We start from the raw sequence: 16,952 nt of genomic DNA, 5'->3' as shown, positions 1-16,952 counted from the left end.
AGGAACCTGGTGGGTTACAGTCCATGGGGTTGCTAAGAGTTAGACACAAATGGGCACACACACACATGGATGACAAGGCTAAATGAGACAAGGATATAGTGAGTGTGATTTCCATGGCTCAGTAAGATGAGATTACACAAGCATTCAAGGAGCAACACACATGTAATGTCTGCGTGTATGTGGTAAGGAGTTTAGGAGATACGTGAACAGACCAGATAGGATTCCCTAATCAATGCAAGAACTGTAGAATATTTGTGGAACCCATTAACCTATTTCTGGCCTTTTGATCTGATGTTTATGAAGAATTGAACCCTCTAACTTTCCTCTAACTCTCCCCTGTCACCCCTCACAGCTAGATTCAAAATGATCTCCATCTCTTTATCTCAAGGATGACCCTTTTACTTAGCAGACAGGATAACTGTCACCCACTCCTCCTATACCCACCCAGTCCCAATTCTTATTTTTCTTTTTTCTCTTTACATTTTTCTTATTGGGTTAACATTTACATAGCAAAATTTACCATTTTAATCATTTATAAATATATGGTTTAATGGCATTTAGTACAGTCACACTGCTGTGCAGCCATCATCACCATCCATCTCCAGGACATTTTCATCTTCCCCAGCTGAAACTGTGTCCATTAAGAGGCCAAATAGCTTAACCCCTGATATATATAAGTGAATCACATTGCTACACACCTGAAACCAACACAGTATTGTAAATGAACTATATGTGCTGCTAAGTCACTTCAGTCATGTTTGACTCTTTGCAACCCCGTGGACTGTAGCCATCCAGACTCCTCTGTCCATGGGATTCTCCAGGCAAGAATACTGGAGTGGATTGCCATGCCCTCCTCCAGAGGATATTCCCCTCCCAGGGATCAAAATTGCAGCTCCTGACTCCTGCGTTATAGGCAGATTCAAAAGCCAAGGTCATCAGAAGCCAGGGAGCCAGATGAGTGACTGAAGATTTGAAACAAATAATCCAAAAGTGTTATTGAGTAAAGGTTTTAGTTGTTTGTTTTTCTCGGGTGCTGCCCGTGAGACCAGGCCTGGGTCCTTCTAAGGGTAAGACCTTGCTTCTGAACCTTATTTCTGCTGTTGGGGGTGGGAGAATGTTACTACTGTGAATGCAAGGAACTCCAGAATAACAACTGCTCTCAGCTTGATTCCAAAACTTCCAGCACTACCTGACACTAGTCTTCCTTTAGTCCAAGAGTGGATTGGAATAATTGACCATTAGCATAATTCAATGACAAGAAAGTTACTTGGAGTTTATCTCATTCACAATTATGTTATCTCTGTAGTCTGGACACTTTCAAACAAAAAAATTAGTTTCAAAATTATTCCAGATCAATAATACGCTGTGTATCTTGCAGAAACAAATGCAGAACCTCAATCTGGGCTACGCAGGATTCCCACAGCCAACAGGTGATGTTCACTGAGATAATGGCTTGAGAGATTTTAGGAACTGATGGAACCATTTCACATTCACAAAGAACAATGATATCTTCTGCTACGTTGCTAGATGTTCCACCTATGATACCCACAAACCAATATAATTGCAAGAGGAAAGTCATCATGCACAAGTTTTAGTACTCTTTTTGTTTCAGTTTTGGGCTTCTCTGGTGGGCTTCTCAGAAGGTAAAGAATCTACCTGCAGTGCAAGAAACCCAGGTTTGATCTCTGGGTCGGGAAGATGCCCTGGAGAAGGGAATGGCTACCCACTCCAGTACTCTTGCCTGGAGAATCCCATGGACAGAGGAGCCTGGTGGGCTACAGTCCATGGGGTCACAAAGAGTCAGACCTGACTGAATGGCTCACACTTTTACTTCTCACTTGTTTCAGCTACCAACAAGTTAAGACAAAATTCTTGCTCAATTATAATTATTAGTTTGTATCAGGTAATAGTAACGTCTACTAATTCTGCTCACTACTTCTCTCATATATAGTATCCTATTTTTCAGGCAGTAAACTGCTTTTGGAAAGAGGCAGGGTGGAGACCATGAAGGGAGGGGGATGTCATTGAAGGATTGATAATCCTGTCCCCTGTTTAAGGGCCTAGTGACTATGACACTAGGATCTGGGACTTCAGTCTGGGTCTCGGGGAACCTCTCAAGGTGTAGTCGCTACCAGAGACCCTCGCTGTCATGATTTATTGTCCCTTATCACCTGACTCAATACTAATTCTTCGCTTTGATTCTTCAAATCAATTGTTTAGTTGGACTTTCTGTACAGCTTTTGGTATTGTAAAGATGATCTTTTTCATAGGATTCTGGGACCCATGATTCAATACCTCTCGCCTCAGCTCAAAATACTAATTTCCAGGTGTTTGTCAAGAAGGAGAGTTAAAATGATGAAAAAGAAATGACAAAATGAATAGATTTATTACTTTCTTTTTACGTCTTGAAATTCAACATATTTGCAAAGTCACCCTTGTGATTATCAGGATCAGCGGCAGTTACAATCGCATCATGAACTCACATTTATGACTGGAGCTATAGATGAACACAATAGATCATCCAATTGTATAAGAAAGAGCACCCCATTCAACTGTGGTTTTCTATGTACAGAAATCCTCCTTGGAAAGGAGCAGCCACTACAGGGGAATCCCATTAATGCTCAGCCAAGTGAGAAGAATCTATATCATGGAGAGGGAAATAGCTATAGAACACCAGATGTTTGCTAATTATTTTCAAATGAAATGGACTAGATTGAATTTTAAACAAAAATAATCTGGGAGGGTAAAATAATATAGATTCTTCCCTTGACTTTTATAAGGAAGGGTAATAAATCCATCTAAGTACTCATCGCTGCTTCTATTCCAGTTTTATCTCCAGTTATCAAGCCCTTCTTTTTTGCCATAGGAATCATATTCAGCATCTATATAAGCTTTTCCTCAGCCCCATCTTCTTGGTTTGCTCTGCTTGAATTCAGTGTTACATGACTGAGGACTTCCCACCTTAAGACTAACTGTCAGATCAGATGATGCCTCTAGGAATCTCAGAGTTATCTGAAGCTGCTGCTGCTGCTGCTAAGTCGCTTCAGTCGTGTCCGACTCTGTGCGACCCCATAGACGGCAGCCCACCAGGCTCCCCCGTCCCTGGGATTCTCCAGGCAAGAACACTGGAGTGGATTGCCATTTCCTTCTCCAGTGCATGAAAGTGAAAAGTGAAAGTGAAGTCGCTCAGTCATGTCCGACTCTTAGCGGCTCCATGGATCGCAGTCTACCAGGCTCCTCCATCCATGGGATCTTCCAGGCAAGAGTACTGGAGTGGGGTGCCATTGCCTTCTCCGTATCTGAAGCTGAAGGACCCTAAAGTTTGGGGCAAGAACCCAGCAGTTTTGATGGAATACACCATCTTTTCTTTTTGGGATATAAGCTAATTCTGGAAAAGCATAGACCTTCTTCTCTGTGGACGAATAATTAGTAAAAACACAGAATCTGGGCAAAATTAAAACTGCAATTCAAAGGAAATGGACCTCACAGAAAAGTGAAAATTGCTCTTCACCTATAACAGATGGATTGGAGGAAGCAAATACATTAAAACCTATTTTACCCAAGCTCTCAACACAATTCAAAATGGTGCTCTGTCTGTAAAGCTAATATGAGACAGAGATTGCATCCTCTTCAGAACAGTTTATCTGACAGCCTATCTCCTGGGCCCACAACAGATTTCCCAACCTGTGGATCCAGCAAAAGGACTGAGAACCCCTAGGGAAATTGACTTCAGAGTTCAGTGGGATTGGATTACAGAACTTCCACAGGACTGGGGAAACAGACTCTTGGAGGGAACGACAAAACCTTGTGTGCACCAAGACCCAGGAGAAGGAGCAGTGACCCCACAAGAGACTGAGCCAGACTTGCCTGTGAGTGTCCAGGAGTCTCCTGCGGAGGCGTGGGTTGACCATGGCCTGCTGCAGAGTCAGGGGCACTGACTGCAGCAGTCCTGGTATGTTGATATTTGGTCCTTATGAAGGAAGTCACCATAACCACCATTACCCCTACCATAGTTTGGTCTCAGGCCAAACTACAGGGAGAGAACACAGCCCCACCCATCAACAGAAAATTGGATTAAAGATTTACTGAGCATGGCCTGGCCCACAGAGCAAGACTCAGTTACCCCTAAACCCAGTCCCTCCCATTAGGAAGCTAGAACAAGTTTCTTATCCTCATCCATCAGAGGGCAGACAGAATGAAAACCACAATTACAGAAACCTAACCAAACTGATCACATGGATCACAACCTTGTCTAGCTTAATGAAACTATGAGCCATGTCATCTAGGGCCACCCAAGATGGACGGTCATGATGGAGAGAGAGTTCTGACAAAACATAGTCCACTGGAAAAGGGAATAGCAAAGCATTTTAGCATTCTTGCCTTGAGAACCCCATGAACAACATGAAAATTTTCCTTTGATCTCTATGCTAAATACATCCTGTATCTAGTGTTTACCCTTACACCATACTTCCCCTTGTAGTTACAAATCAGAAAGAATGCTGCAGAGCCATCAAACTGCCAGACTCAACTACTGGATTACTGATGCTAGTCTATGACTGTCTTTGAAATTATGCAAGAGGAAGAAATGAAGATCCTAACACCTTTGCTTCTCATCACCAACCTCTGAATGCAAGTCCTCATCTTACATAAACCCTAGACTCCTCATGGAATGGGGGCACAGTTCTTAATGCATGAGCCTACTGTGTTCCCCCCTCTGCCAGCTGAGAATTAAAGCCACTTTTCTATTTCCTCCAAACTTTGTGTCCGTATTTTTCATTCAGCTTCAGTGGGCAGAGAAGGCCAAGATTTTGGCCAGCAAAAAAATGACATTTAAATAGTGTCAAATAGTTACAATATGATGTAATTCTGGGGGAAAAAAAAAGTCAAATCTGTCTCTGTCAGGATTGCCTTGCCTTATAAAATCCTGCAAATCCTTTAAAGCCAGCTAAAATTCTGCTTCCCCCAAGAATCTCTAAGTGCTCTGGTCAGCCAAAATAAAGCTCTCTTTCAGCTCTCTCCTCCTCCAGTGGATGTATTAACTAATGTTCACATTTGTACCATTCTTCCAGTTGCTTTTATATTCTTAAAGGACAGAAGCTTCACATTAGCCATCTTTGTATTCTCCAATTTGGCCAGTATAGTCATTTTTACATAGTAAACACTGAATGTTTGTTTGGCTGAAATAAACTATATTACATTAATCAGATTCACTCTCATGAAATTTGCAAATACATGGTTCCTCTGATTTAGAACAGAAAGGGCAACAAGTTCAACGTATTTCTAGTCAATAGTCTTAATTTTGATGAGACATTATTTGCCTGGATTCTAAAAAGGGTATATGAGGGTTTTAATTATAATATTATAATAAGTATATTCTGCACAGAAGTTGAATCAATTATTCTATAATGGTACTAACAATATTTCTACCAATTAATTATTATTGACTGTATTTGGGAAAGTTTTACATAGGGATTACAGTGGAGGAAAGCAGGAGTGTCAGAGATAGGTCTTGAGATAATGGGAAAGGAAGTTGGGGAAGAGGGAGTGAGAGACTTCAGAGAGACATGAATGACAGGAAAAATTTAGCACTTCATGGGGCCATTGTTAACTTCTTCCTGTAAAGATTAACCAACTGTGATGATGGTCCTTTAATCTTACTTTTCTGGGCCTTCATTTAAAATGAGGTTTAGCTTGAGACAATTCCATGAAGGAATCTAAAATCTTTTTTGTTGTTGTTGCTGTTAATCTAAATTAGGGGGAAACAAAAGAGTTATAACATGTTTTAGAAGGAAGTGATCTTGGAGATAGGAAACTCCTAATAGAGCAGCTGTTTTGTTTTTTTCAGTAAGAGGAGGGGAAAGGAGAGACTGGAGTGGAAGGAAGGAGAAGGGACAGGATGTGAGAAACAGGAAACTAAGTTGCTCCATTTGCCAATATGTCTAGTTACCTCTGAAAACCTTTTCATTTACCAGTGATTCACTCTATTTTGAGTTTTCTTTGGACTTCATTTTTTGTTTGTTGCTACTGATTACAATAATAAAGCACTGAATGAACACTCTCACCATATGTTAAGGTCTTGAAAACAAATGTAAAGGACAAAGATGTTTCTTCTTTGAAAAATTCTTTGTGATTTTAGTTTTTCAAGCACTCAGGAAGTAAATCTGAAAGGGCTGGTGATTGAGATCATTTAGTAGTATTGTTTTCTGCCATGCTTCCTTGGCTATTGAGTATATTTTGAGGGGAGTGTGTTATTCAGAGTACTGAGGTGTAAAAGATTTCTTCAGTACTTTGCAATAGTTTCCACATAATGGTGAAAAACATGTTCCCTTGGGCCCAAGCCAAAGGCTTTTAATCTACTGCCCAGAAAAGCAACCTTGTCATATAAAATAGTAGCTGAGGAACTGGCTCTTAACTTCTAATGAAAGTGAGGCAACAGGGTCTGAAATTTTCTTATAGTATTTTGTAAGTTTCACTTTTTAGTACCAAATGGAGTTAACGTGCAAGAAATTTAGAAGTGTCTACAATTCATTTGAGGTAACATTTTAGAGTTTACTTTATTTCATTCCCTTCTTTAATTTTCAGAAAACAGAAGATACTGGAAAACACAAATAAAATAAAATTATTCAAGACAAAAATAAAAACCAACCAGCTGCATTAATTTTGGAATTAGGGTTTTTAAAAAGACAAGCTGTTAAATTCCAGTTGCTCTTTTAGATATGATCTCGAGTGGTCTCGGCCTGCAATGGCTTGAAACAGGGCTGGGATTCCCAGCCGGGGATTGAGGCGGGGTCTTGGCCGTGAAAACGGCACATCCTAACCACTAGAGAAGTGGTCAGTGACAAGTGTCCTGGCCTTTGGCTCTGCAGAGAAGAATTTCCAAAAGGATGGAAAGTAGTGAAGCAAGTAAAGCATTCATTAAGAGGAAAAAACAGTACAGTGCCTGTGGATAGACAGGGAGAGAGTCGTTGAGTCGTGCGCTTGTGGTAGCTTTGTTGGGGGTGGGTGCAATTGCCTTGTTTCTCTCTCTCGCAGCAAATATTTGAAACGGGCAGACCAGTGTTACAGCTCAGTTACAACTCAGTTTTGTTCAGGAAGCAAAGGATATTACACCCTTGAGGCGAGAAGGCGGGCAGATCCAAAGAGGCCTCAATCCATCTTGGCTTCCTTCTTTTACATATTTGTCTCCTCCCCTCCTTGAGCCTGCCCTATGCAAATCGGGCTAGCCAAGAAGGGGGCGTGTTTGTTTCACCTGAAGTTCTCACTCCAATCCACCCATTATCTTTTGTTCCATTTTCACTGGGCTGTTCTCTATCTTTGTCTTTTAGCCACCGCCATGTTGGACTCCTTTTTCCTATTCTAACTAACAGTTTGAATTACTTTTATGGGGTATTTCCTCTGGTTTTCCTTTCTAAGTCATTTCATTTGCCTGTTTCACAGTCCTATTTGGTGTATCTCAGTATCCTCCCACGTGTGTGCACACATCTCTTAGCCAAGATGGTTATTACCGAAAAGGCATCTGGGTAGAACATCATTTGACATAACTCACCTTTGACCTCCGACGAGCCTTTTCTGTGCATGTGTGGGCAAAGAGGTCTCCTGACTTCACAATAAGAGATATGTGATCTGAACAGAGTCCAGCCTCCTCCCTTAATTATCCTGCTATTTTTGTTTTGGAATTTTGGTCAACAGAGAATGTCTCCAATTTCTTTACCCAGGGGGAGGAGGGTGTCCATCTGCCTCCTGCCTCATTATAATACATTGAGAAATGGAGTTTCTGGTTATTAAATCCAGAGCTGAAGTTATTTTCAAATAATTACTGTTTTACTCTTCCAGCCAATGAAAACAGGCTTGAAAACCAACATTTCCTGAATGCTGAAAACTCAGCCTCTCATACACTAGCACCAAATGGAACCTCAGGGACAGAGTTTTGGGTGAAGTAGAAAAGAATAGTTTTATTGCTTTGCCAGGCAAAGTGGGGCACAGCAGGCTCCTGACTCAAAAAGACTATGAGTTTTCATAAGGCATTTTACAGCAATAGTTCAAGGGTGGGGTGCTGGCAAGCTTTGGTTGTATGCAGAGTCTGCAGGCACACCCTTAATCTCATCTCAGGTGGTCTCCTAATCTTGATGAGCTTCTCAGTTCAGTTCAGTTCAGTCACTCAGTCATGTCAGACTCTTTGCAACCCAATGGACTGCAGCATGCCTGGCTTCCCTGTCCATCACTAACTCCCAGAGCTTGCTCAAACTCATGTCCATTGAGTCAGTGATGCCATCCGACCATCTCATCCTCTATCATCCCCTTCTCCTTCTGCCCTCAATCTTTCCCAGCATGAGAGTCTTATCTAAGGAATCAGTTCTTTGCATCAGGTGGCCCAAAGTATTGGAGGCTCGGCTTCAGCATCAGTCCTTCCAATGAATATTCAGGACTTATTTCCTTTAGGATTGACTCTTTTGATATCCTTGCAGTCCAAAGGACTCTCAAGAATCCTCTCCAACACTACAGTTCAAAAGCTGATGAGCTTCTCAGGTCCTTTTAATCTTCCCTCAGGTGGTTTATCAGCTGCACTTCCCATGATTAGCAACTGTTCTAATCTATCTTTTGGAATGCAGGAAAGATCATGTAAGCTGGATTCTTGCCTACAAGAAATGGGGACAAAAATGTTTCCATGCCCAGGAGCCCCACAGGGTCCTGCTTGGTCTCAAGTGAAGAAGGTAATACGATAGCATTCAATAAAACATGACTTCGAGAAGTATCTAAACAGAAGATATTTGTTTGCAATTAAGAATTTCTTATCTTACACTGATACTAAGCAGGACCCTTCTGGGATTCCTGGGCACAAAAGCCTTTTTGTGTTTCTGTTTTCTTATTAGCAGGAGATAGGCTTCATTCAGCTTCCATGTGTAGGTTATCCCTACTAAATACTGACTGAGCATGCACACAACCTTTACAACCTTTTCTGCATTGCAATAGTTAGGTTCAAGCAGATGCTAATTAGGGAAGGGAGGGGATGCTGTGTCAAGGGTTGTTGTTGGCCAGTCATTCAGTCATGTCTGACTCTTTGCCACCCAATGGACTGTAGCATGCCAGGCTTCCCTGTCCTTCACTATCTCCTGGAGTTTGCTCAAACTCATGACCATTGAGTTGATGGATACCATCCAACCATCTCATCCTCTGTTGTCCCTTTCTCTTCCTGCCCTCAATCTTTCCCAGGCTCAAGGTCTTTTCTATTGGGTAGGCTTTTCATGTCAGGTGGGCAAAGTATTGGAGCCTCAGTTTCAGCATTAGTCCTTCCAATGAATATTCAGGGTTGATTTCCTTTAGTTTGATCTCCTTGTAGTCCAAGTGACTCTCAAAAGTCTTTTCCAACATCATATTTTCTCTAAAATGTCTATTTTATTTCATTTTGGTGGCTTTGTGAAACCCGTTATGTTCTTTAGGAACCCAAGAAACAGAAATTTTAGCACCTTAAATTTCACTGTTACTACAATCCAAAGGACTAAGGTGAACTTTATTTCTATAACTCAATTTGATCTCACTTTGCATTGCACGGCTTATTGATTGTCAATTCAAGCTTCTTCTCTCTTCCCCACCTCCTTCAGGGATAGTATTTGGACTCAAGGAGATATATATTGCAGGGATGGGCAGGAGGAGTGAAGGTGAGCTTGTGGTCCTTGACAACACTAGTATGGTTTCTGCCACTAACGTATTTGGAATGTCCTCTGGGTCTTACATGGTGACTGCTGTGCAAGAAAAGAATGTGGCACTTTTCTTGACTCTGTGCCAGGAATGATACATAAAAGATTTCAGTCAGTGACTGAAATAACACACCCTTTCAAATGTAAGTTTCCTCTCTTCTTTTAAGGAAATTAGGGCAGGTAATGGCTCTCACCTCCAGTAAATTTCTATATTCTATTTACAGGCATGATATTTTGGGTCTTTTTCCTCACCATTTGTGAGTTAACAATAACAAAAAATTCAAGAGAATTTATCTCTGTGTCACCTGCCCATTATTTTTAACCCCCAATTATTTAAACACCTAACCCAACTCTCTGCTACCAGGGATTTATTTTTACAAACAAGGTGAGGAAAAGTGAGAAAAAATATTGATTCAGATAGGTGGTAACTACTTTCAAATTCTCCACCTTACACATACATCCTTGACTTTGCCATGTAACCCTCCCTCCCAAATATGATGTCTTAGCCCGTTGGTCTTGACAACTTTTTCTCAACCTTCAAAGGGACCCATATGCTTCAGGGTTCAAAGGAAAGGGTCATGGGGGAGTGACATGTACTGATTAGTATAATCAAAATTTACACTCTGGCCCAAGCTCATGTTTATGGTGGAACCCGATAAGATTATTGATGGAGGTCCTGGTGGTAACAAAGAAGTGTCATAAGATTCAGCTAAATGTCTAAGAAGGAAAGTGCTTCTCTAGATGGATAATGAGTTTTGGCTGCACTTGAGTCTAATTAGGAGAAAATGAGTGTTAATTTTTGAAGCTCAATCGTGTCTCATAGTTTAAAATGTTAACACAGTGGAGGTTGTTGATCACAGAACTATTTGCACAGACTATCAGAGCAGACCCTACCTACGGAATGGCAGGATATTTGCATGAGAGGACGTCGTAAATTCACTCGGTACTAATAATGAGAGAAAACTCCTCTCAGAAGAGATATTGTACACAAGGAGCCACGAGGGAAGAGATGGCAATGGAAACATCCATCAAGTAAAGAAAGGGTGTTTAGAAAATCACTCTTTCTACTCCATCCATCATGCTTTCAGAGACTGCTGTGTTAATCCATTTACCACCCCGGAGCATGAGTCCAAAGACAAAGTACAGAAGTACTCCTTGGGGAGAGCTTTCAAGGAAACTTCTGTAGAGCCTAATATAGACAATGGGGATTTCCCCCATGCCACATCCAAAAAATACTGAAAGCAATTTACATACAGCATCATGGAGCGGCAGGTAGTTTTTCAAATATGAGTCATTTCTTAATTATTTGGCCTAGGGAGATTTTTTCTTTTCTTTCCTCACAGCACAAATTCTGAGTTGTGAATACATGCTGTAGATTCATCCCCACTTCTTCATGGCATGTGAATTTGCTAATTTCTTAAGGACAAAAACAAAATAAGCTCTCACTTCTCTGAATGCTACTGGAGTTTATTGTGTACTCAGTCACAGGAATTTATTGGCTCTCCAGATAAAAGGAAAGGATGTTAGTTAGAAATGTTGCAATAATTACAGAAAATCTTCAAAATATTACTTTCTTAGCTTTTATAATTGCACCAAAGAAGAAAAGCAAATGCCAAGTGCTTATTTGACTATTACATGTTATCAATTTCCATATTATACCTTGGTAATGAAAATAGTTCCTCTAATTTTCAGAGTGATTTTTTGTCTTTTTATAGTGCTTTTGTAACTTTTGGGGGCTTCCCTGGTGGCTCAGTGGTAAAGAATATACCCATAATGCAAGAGATATGGTTTTGATCCCTGAGTCTGTAACAGCCCCTGGGGAAGGGAATGGCTACCCACTCCAGTATTCTTGCCTGGAAAATTCCATGTACAGAGGAGCCTGGCAGGCTACAGTCTATGGGGTTGCAAAGAGTCAGATATGACTGAGTGACCAACACTTAGTAACCTTTATCACACTTGATTCATTGATACAAATGTTCTGAAAGTTAAGCATTTCCTTATTTGATCAACTCATAATTCTTTCAAATAACTGAATAAATCTTTCTTTGTGTGTAGAAAAAACATATGAAATTATACAATGGAAACAGTTTTGGGGCATATTATATTCTAGTGGTTTCAATAGAGCACAGCAACAAAAGAAAAAATAATTAGATCTCATCAAAATTAGAAACTTCTGTGAATTAAAGGACACAATCAGGAAAGTGAAAGAACAACTCATGGAATGAAAGAAAATATTTGAAAATCATATATGTTTAAGGATTTAGTATCCAGATTATATAAAGAAATAACATAACAACAAAGAAAGACAAACAACCCAGCTTAAAAAATGGGCAAATCACTGAAATAGACATTTTCTCAAAGAAGACAGGCCACTAAGCACACGAAAAAATGCTTAATATCATTAGTTACTAACGAAATGCAAATAAAAACCACGATGAGATACTACTTCTTGACCAGTAGGAAGGCTATTTTTTAAAAAGTGAGAAAAAAAAAACAAGTCTTGGTAAAGATATAGAGAGGTTGGAGCCCTCCTATACTGCTAGGGGTAATGTAAAATGGTTAGCCTCTGTGGGAAACAACCTGGGAGTTTTTAAAAAGTTAAACATAGAGTTACCATGTGATCTAACAATTGCCTTCCTATGTATATAACCAAGAGAATTGAAAACATATGTCCAAATAAAAACTTGTACATTAATGTCCATAGCAATCAAAACCATAATAGCTACAAAGTAGAAACAACCCAAGGGCCTATCAACTGACAAATAACAAAACAAGATGTGATCAATCCATACAATAGAATTTTTTTGGCAATAAAGAAGAATGAAATATTGATACATGGTACAAAATGGTTTATTTTGAAGACGTAATGCTAACTGAAAGAGTCAGACAAAATAGGCCATACATTATATGATTCCATTTATGTGAAATGCCCAGGAGTGTCAAATCAGTAGAGGAAGAAAATAAATGAATGATTGCAAGGGTCTAGGGGAGAGAGGAAAGGGAAGTGAGTGCTCGTAGGTGTGGGATCTCTTCTTGAGGTCATGAAAAGTTTTTTAACTTTAATATATGGCATGTGTGCTTAGTCACTCAGTCATGTCCAACTCTTTGTGATCCCATGGACTGTAGCCATCCTGAATCCTCTGTCCATGGGGATTCTCCAGGCAAGAATACTGGAGTGGGCTGCCATGTCCTCCTCCAAATATATGGCACAGCAGATTTTTTTGTAAACAAAAAATAATCAGTAAACTGGAAGATAGAAAAAATTATCAAAATGCTAATCAGAGAGGAAAAGTAACTGAAAGTGAGAATAAGTGATATGGAAGGGAGTGAGAAGGCTTGGCAAACTTCTAACTAAACTACAAAAGAAGAGCAGAGAGGCAATAGAAGGGAGTCAATGTGTATTATAGAAAAGAAAGGAGACTCAAATATATTTTTAAATAAAAAAGCAGTCCTCACTTCAGAAAACTTAAAAAATTCTGAAAAGTATATGTAAGAAAAAATCCACAAGTAGACTCAGCACAGCAGAACACAATGACAAGAAGGGAAAAGACAGATAACCTATTGATATGGTGAGAAAAGTTGGATTTCCCAAGAGAAATAAATATTAAAATGGCAGTTAGCTTCTCAAGGAAAAAAAAAAAAAGCATGCCAGAAAAGAATGGCATAACACCTTCAATGTATTGAGAGAAAATAACTAACATTCTAGAATTGTACACATCATAAAAATATCTTCCAATGGCAAGAGCAAAATAAAACATTTTCAGAAAAAAAACTGAGAGAATGGGGCAATAACAAACTCTAAATAAAAGCTATTAAAAAAGGCAGGAGGTTTGAGGTATAAGAAGGAATAATGAGCAAAGACATGATAAATATAAATATTATGAACATAAATATAAATCTAAACACAAAATCAATAGTATAATAATTAATAGTAATAGCTTTTAACTTATAGAGTTAAATAAATAAGGTGGAGTCAAAATGCTGTACAATAATAGTATATCACTTGGGAAGAAGCTGATTAGAGTTACAGTCATCTGAGGTTCTTGCATTGTTTATGAGGAAGGAAAAGATAATGATTAAACTTTGCATATTAAAATTTTTATACTGAGCACTAACAAAGTAAAAAAAGGCAGTAAAATTTTCAATTGCTAAAGGGAAAAATAAAATGAGAGGAAAATTCCAAACCAAACTAAAGCTTCTATCTTCACTGTGTAACAAACTAGCCTAAAACGTAGGGCCTCAAGACAGCAATCAACTGTTACTGCTCATGAGCCTGTGAATTAATCAGACGGTTCCTCTAAACTGGGCTAGTTTAGTTGTTCTTGAATGGAATCACTTATGCAGTGTTATCAGATGCTTTGTCCCTGGGAGCTGGCTAGTCTGAACTGGTCTTACCTAGGACGATTCATCTCTGCCTATGTGGTTTCTTATCCTCCAGCGGACTGGCCTGCTGTTATCACTTGGCAACTAGTCAAGTTCCAATAGAATGGGTGGAAGCCTAGTCTGGAGAACGGCAAACTTTCTCTGTAAAGATCCATACAGTGAAAAATTTCAGACTTTATGGACTAGACCATTCAACTCTGCCATTTTGTCAAGAAAGCATCCATAGCCAATATGTAAGTGGATGACCTTGGCTGTGTTCCTATAAATCTTTACTTACAAAAATAGGCTGCAGGCTAGATTTGGCCAGTGGGCTGTAGTTTATAGACTCCTGGCCTTGGCTTAGAACTGGCACTAGATTCTTTTTCATCTCTTAATTAATAGAAGGAATTGCAGTCTTATTGCCAAAGGGATTTGCTTATAGGGAAAGACCTAATTGTATCATATTTGGAATGAAGAACCCTTTATAATTTCAGTAAATCAAAAAGAAGTCAAGAAAAGATGGGGGAAGGTCCACAGAAAAAGCAAAAATAAGATAATAAAGCAATATAAATAAACTCAAACAGGCTGTTATTCATAAATTCACAGTAAATGTGAAGGGAATCTTCTCTCAATTTAAGGCTATAAAGCCAAAATTGCTAGAACTGCAGAAAGGAATTTTAAAATTCATCATCACTGTGGGAGATTTTAGTTCATTTCTCTCAGTAATTGATTAAGCAAATGACATTACAGAGTGCAGCTGAAGACGTGCTTCACAGCCCTGCAATCCTAGTCCCTGATACATATTTGGAAGTTATTCATATATGTGTGCACCAATCTCATGTACAAGATGGTTCACAGAAATAATCACATATAAAGCAAAAGACTGAAACCAATCAAATGTCAGTCAAAAGGAGAATGAGCCAAGAAAATGTGCATGAGGTCCATAGTAGGATCCTACACAATAGAAAGACAAATAGAAAGACTCCAGCTACACAGATGAATCTTAGGAGTTGAGAGGGTGTGTAAAAACCACACTGCAGAAAAGCATTTATAATCTGACTTCATTCGTCCAATGCACAAAACACAAAATTAAGCAATGTATTTTTTAGAAATACACAAATGGTAAAACTATTAAAAAGGAGCTTACCTTTGTAGGTGACCTTTGTAGGATGGGAGTGGGATTGATTTCAGACGCGTGATGTAGTAAGCGGCAGCTTGCAACAAGCAGCAGTGAGCCGTAGCTGGAAGTAGGGTCTTAGTTTCCTGGACCGGGAGTTCTAACCCCTGGACCACAGGGGTCAGCAGTGAGGGCTAGGGTCCCCAGTCCTTGCCTGCCTAGTCAAGAATGCATTCAGGTGAGAAGGCAGAAAGTGAGGCGTAAAGTAAAAATTTTATTGAAAAGAAAAGGACTGAGGAAAGACACATGGGCAAACAGAGTTGTGTTTTGGGGAAGTTTAAATCCTTTAAAAAGGGGCAGTTTTCTGGGTCTTTGTCTTCCCTCAGGCAAATCATCTTGCTTTGTCTCCCCTTCGTTAATATGCCTCAGACCCTCCCCTGGGGTGTGCATGTACCCTTCAGCCAAGATTGATCTCAAAGTGAGGCCTTCTGGGAGAAGCAGACTCATTATGGCCTGGAATTAGGCCCTGGCTTTTGACCCCAAGAAACCTTTCTGTGCATGTGTAATGTATCCCTTTGGTTGGTAAAGAATCTGCCTGCAATGCAGGAGACCTGGGTTTGACCCCTGGGTCGGGAAGATCCTCTGGAGAAGGAAATAGCAACCCACTCCAGAATTCTTGCCTGGAGAATTGCATGGACAGAGGAGTTGGGCAGGCTATAGTCCTTGGGATTGCAAAGAGTTGGACATGACTGTGTTACTAACTTCCACTTTCACTTTCAGAGATACCTTAATCCTTAACTCAGACAGGGTTTGCCTCCCTTTGTCCTTGCTATAATGGTCAGCTGAGTTAAATTCGCCCATTCCAGTCCGTTTTAGTTGGCTAGTTCCTAAAGTGTCGATGTTCACTCTTGCCATCTCCTGTTTGACCGCTTCTACTTCACCTTGATTCATGAACCTAATATTCCAGGTTCCTGTGCAATATCACTCTTTACAGCATCGGACTTTACTTCCGTCACCAGTCACATCCACAACTGGGCATTGTTTTTGCTTTAGCCTCCTCTCTGCATTTGTTTCTGGTGTTATTTTTCCACTCTTCTCCAGTAGAATATTGGGAACCTAGTGACCTGGGAAGTTCATCTTTCATTATATCTACTACTGTGCAAGAATCACTTAGAAGAAATGGATTAGCCATCATAGTCAATAGAAAAGTCTGATATGCAGTACTGGGGTGCAATCTCAAAAACGACAGAATGATTTCTGTTCATTTCCAAGGCAAACCATTCAATATCACAGTAATCCAAGTCTATGCTCCAACCAGTAATGCTGAAGAATCTGAAGTTGAACAGTTCTATAAAGACCTACAAGACCTTCTAGAACTAACACCCCAAAAAGATGTCCTTTTCATTATAGGGGACTGGAATGCAAAAGTAGGAAGTCAAGAGATACGTGGATTAACAGGCAAATTTGGCCTTGGAGTACAGAATGAAGCAGGGCAAAGGCTAACAGAGTTTTTCCAAGAGTATGCACTGGTCACAACCAACACCCTCTTCCAACAACACAAGAGAAGACTCTACATATGGACATCACCAGATGGTCAATACTGAAAGCAGATTGATTATATCCTTTGCAGCCAAAGATGGAGAAGCTCTATACAGTCAGCAAAAACAAGATTGGAAGCTGACTGTGGCTCAGATCATGAACTTCTTATTGTCAAATTCAGACTTAAATTGAAGAAAGTAGAGAAAACCACTAGACCAGTTCCTCAAATGTTCTTGCTG

The sequence above is a fragment of the Muntiacus reevesi genome, chromosome 8, assembly GCF_963930625.1.
Source record: "Muntiacus reevesi chromosome 8, mMunRee1.1, whole genome shotgun sequence".
NCBI classification, from domain to species: domain Eukaryota; kingdom Metazoa; phylum Chordata; class Mammalia; order Artiodactyla; family Cervidae; genus Muntiacus; species Muntiacus reevesi.
This window is presented reverse-complemented; position numbering follows the sequence as displayed.